Source organism: Microcebus murinus, chromosome 4, assembly GCF_040939455.1.
Source record: "Microcebus murinus isolate Inina chromosome 4, M.murinus_Inina_mat1.0, whole genome shotgun sequence".
In the NCBI taxonomy this organism is placed as follows: Eukaryota; Metazoa; Chordata; class Mammalia; order Primates; family Cheirogaleidae; genus Microcebus; species Microcebus murinus.
Genome location: NC_134107.1, coordinates 28595493 through 28600253, shown reverse-complemented (window position 1 = coordinate 28600253; position 4761 = coordinate 28595493). Strand labels below are relative to the sequence as shown.

Here is a 4761-nt window from a genome sequence, read left to right as displayed (position 1 = left end):
TGTCTTTTTGATATCAATTTTTTTCCTTTGAGTAGATACTCAGTAGTGGGATGGCTGGATTAAATGGTAGGTCTACTTTCAGTTCTTTGAAGAATCTCCATACTGTTTTCCACAGAGGTTGTGCTAACTTACATTCCTAGCAACAGTGTATGAGCATTCCCTTTTTACCACATCCGTATCATTTGTATATCTTATTTTGAAAAAAATCTGTTCATATCCTTTGTCTACTTTTTAATGAGGCTATTATTATTTTTTACTTTCTGATTTTTTTATTTCCTTGTAGATTCTGGATGTTAGTCTTTTGTTAGATATATACTTTGGGAATATTTTCTCCCACTCTGTAGGTTGTCTATTTGCTCTGTTAATTATTTCTTGTGCTGTGCAGAAACTTTTTAGTTTAAATAATTTCTATTCATTTATTGTTTAGTCATTGCTTTTGGGGTCTTAGTCATAAATTCTTTGCTTAGGCCAAGAATTTATTGATTATGTTATAGGATAATATTTTCAATATATGTGCAAGAAAACTAGAAAGCACACTTTGAGCACTGTTGGTTACAGATAATTTCCTGAATAGCACAAACATAGAAATATACCAAAATCCCCCTCTCTAACTCAGTGTTATTACAATAAGAACATCTCAGTCAATTCCTGTTAGACAGCTATGATCATATGAGCTGACCATTATAGTGGTTTATCATTGCTATTGTCAAATGTACAATTCAGAAGAATGAAAGGAAAATGCCTATTCCCACAAGTGCAATCTATTAGATAATTGATGTTCTTATCTTGAGAAGATACCTTTCCTTTTGTGTTTGATTTTGACTTTTTAACACAGCAGGCTATTTATTATAGGTGTCAAAGGTTTAGAAATTATGTCATGCCGTTGTATTTTCAGACATTCCACTAGTTGGATTATTTTAATAGAATTGACTAAATAAATCAGTCAGAATGGTAATTCAGTCCAAGAAGTTGGAACTTTTCGTCTGATTTAATTCCACAATCAACTCAGATAAAATGGCCTTAATCTATTGACAAATAGATGAAGAAAAACTAACTATGCTTTGGGATTTGAAATGTCTCTAGGCAAGTCAGGTAACTTTACTGGAAAAAATCCTTGCCTGTATACAAAAGTTTAAAAAAATGAAACTGAGAAAAAATAAAACTAAATTGAAAAATTCAGCTGCCTGGGTCTCTTTGCTCTGAGCAATACCATAAATTCATTTCTTGTAGTAACCACAGAAAACAATACCTATTTCTACCTTGGGTTCTATAAAATCAATAAAAATGAGACAGATGTTTGAGGAAGTGGGTGAAGTGGCATAGAAAGCACAGATTCCAGGTGATAAACACAGATGCTAAATTGTGGATGCCACTGAAGAATTAGCTGCTACATTTAAAGATTTGAAGCCTGGGGAAAGTAGCAAGGTGGCCTCAGATTTATAAAATAGCCAAGGTTTTTCTGTAAATAAAACTAATAATAAATACAACAAAATAAGTTATTCTGGAGGTAAAAAATATATTATTCATTGAATGTTGGAATAATATTAACACTAACACCGAATCAGAGACACCTCCTGAATAAACAAGGTATATTTTACCATGCTTTCTGTAAATTTATGAGAAGTACCACATCTAATTTTGAGTCCAGTACTTTCTAAAATAGAAAGTTTCTTAGTGAAACTTCCCCATTCTATGTACTTTCACTGAATTGATACTAAAGAGCAATAAAATAACGTTGCAATTTTACAGCTATAGGCATAAAAAAGTCCATAGAAGAGTTTACAAGGTAGATATAACATAACAATAGATTTGATAAATGTTATTGAGTTTTTATTTTAAGTCAATACCAAGTATACCAGAAGCAGACAATATTACCTGTGAATTTTGTACCCTCCAAACGGCTGTGTCCTTTCTTAAAAACCTTGGAAACTAGGGAACATATATTTTCAAGGAAATTTCACAGTGTGTAGATTAACAGATGTATGAAAATATTCAATTTGGCATTTTAATACTGATAATCATTATACATTATCTTCTGTGACAAAATCCCTTTGTCTGCTTAATGTTCTACTGATCTTTTTTTGCTTCTCCGGAAGCTTTCTGAAGGACTTTTTTTTATCACAAATTATTCTTCAATAAAGAACCTTTTTTTTTGTCTCTTACCATTGAATGCCACAATGTTTTCAATAAAAATGAAAGCTTCTGATAACAAATATCTACTGGATGACATGAAGCTGAACTGCCCAGAGTATCTATATAATTGTGTGTATCCAGATATTTGATTGTTGCATATTGGAATTGTGGAAATGTATTGTGGTTACAGAAATCATATTTTGATGCTGAAGGAGGCTGTGAATAAAAAATATAACTGGATTCCATGCAGCACAAAGAGAAATGTTGATAAACATTTATTACCACAACAACAGAGGTAATAATGCAAAAATATTTTCAAAAAATTCTGATAATGAACATACCATACAAGCTTTGTCATGTATTTACAGAATATTTGGATGGCAACAGGTTTCCAGAGATAAGAAGATTCATCTACTAGGTACTATCTTTGAATGAAGATACATCTACTAGTCACTACTAACTAGTAGTTGCCACTACTAGTTAGCAACTTGTACTCACCTCCAAAAAATAATTTTAAAAAATAAATAAATAAAGAGACCTACTCATGACAAGAAGACCAACAAAATGGACCTTATTCTATGAACCAATGAAAATGGCTCTATTTTCCATCTGTTTGGCATATTTATATTATTAAAAATTCTGCACACCTCATTATATTTGTGAAACTGATATTATGCCTTTGTCAATCAAAATATATTCTTATATAAAGAATTTAAGATATACCCAATTTTTACTTGATATTGTCCCAATCCATTATTTAGGGGCTCAGAATAAAGAACAAGTATCTGGTACTATGACAATCATTACATCATACTAGAGTGGTCCCTTGTGTAAATGAGGATTCAATTCCAAGTTCTTTGCAATATTAGTTATATAACTTAGGCAAATGTGTTAACTGCTCTGAGTCTTTCAAAAATACTTTTTCAAATAAAAATATATACTTATTAAGGTATATAAAGCATTAATATATATTCCTATTTTAAGGATAGTTATATGCAAAATCCTTGTACATAGTGGACTCTCAATGCATGTTAATTTCTCCAGTTTTCCTTTATTATACAGCCTGACATTTCATCAACTAAAGATTCAATGCTTTTAATAAACTACCTCATTTGAAATTGAAATGTCTCTGGGAAGGTTAAGACTTTTATATCTTATTTTCAATTAGTTTAATTAGATTACTTTATGCCCCCATCTAAACTCAACCTCCAAGATCTACTACATCATGGGAAGCAGTTTTCATAGTGATGGTGGGAAGGTGATAGACACTTCAGTGCACAGCGCTAGAAAGAAATTTCATCTAACTTAAAAGAATTGAACTCATAATTTTCAAGGTTAACATTGAAAAAGAATTTTCAAATGGAGATCAGTAGCAGATGTACTTACTTCTAGTTCTGTTCTGCTTGGATTTTTCACTTCTTGGGGGTTTCTTCTGATTATCACAACATGCTTAATACAAACAATACAAGGGAGAAAGTATCGGGGGCATTTTCCCTTTTAACATTTGAAAAATCTCTCTTTTATTTTTAAGAACAACTTGAAGGGAGTCACGTCTTTAAAAATATTCCCTAAATAAAGTGCTAAGGGAGAATTTAAGATAAATATGTGTGAAGAGTAGAGCAGCATATATTTTAAACACTTGGCTTATAATCTATCGGGTTATAATACAGCCCTATCTTGCTTGGTCTCTGGGTTTCCCAGGATTTAGTATTTGTCACATGGAAACCCATTTCCTAATCCCTGATCTACGACACAAGGACATTCTACAAGGTATCTATTAGTGGTTCCAAATCTGGTCTGGCAGTTCAGTTTACACAACGTCAACACATGCCATGCGTTTAAACCTCATGACAACCCCAAGAAATAAGAATTCTCTTTTAAAATCATTGCTATTTTACATATAAGAAAAATGAGACAGGGTGCACTGCTTACAAACAGTGGAGCTGGCATTAGAACTTAGGTAGTATGCTTACCTGGCAGGGGAGATAACATGATCATAAAGATGGTTTTTCCAAGGGTGAGACTTAGCAATTGCACTCCAGATGTGCTGACCTCTGTGATTTCCCCAAATTGTACTGCATAATTTGTGGTATTGGGGCACTGCATTCACCCTCCTAAAAAAATAATTTAGATGGTCTATTTTCAGTGGTTGTGCTCAAAACCATTTTGCTCTACAACATGGAGTCTAGGGAATATATATTTTTCACACCAACACATATTTTTGAGCCTTCACTTTATCCTGGGCCCATTGATAAGAACTTTCTCTACATTCTTTCATGTGGAATGTTCAAAGAGCACCTTCTATGTGTCATAATATTTTACTGTTACTTATGCAAATAAAATAAAATCCTTGTCTAATTGGTTCAGATAATTTCATAGAGGGACATAACACATACCTTCCTACCTGCCTACATACATTCATATATACAAAAATTATAAAATTTATATCAAACCTATGAATCTGGCACCAAAATTATCCCCAGATTACTGAAGAGAAAAACGAAGTTTAGAGATTAAAGAATCCAACACAATCGATTAGACTTGTAAGCAAATAAGCTTTCAGATGATTTCAGTGTTTTCAGGTGTCAAGTTACCTCCAAAATTCAGGTGTTCCCAGACATTATAATG

The 4761-nt window shown here is 32.3% G+C and overlaps 1 pseudogene; it reads left to right on the top strand.

Annotated features, from left to right (window-relative positions):
* The first annotated feature begins 4098 nt into the window (after nt 1–4098).
* Nucleotides 4099–4247, top strand: LOC142870677 (uncharacterized; annotated as a pseudogene).
* Nucleotides 4248–4761: the final 514 nt, after the last annotated feature.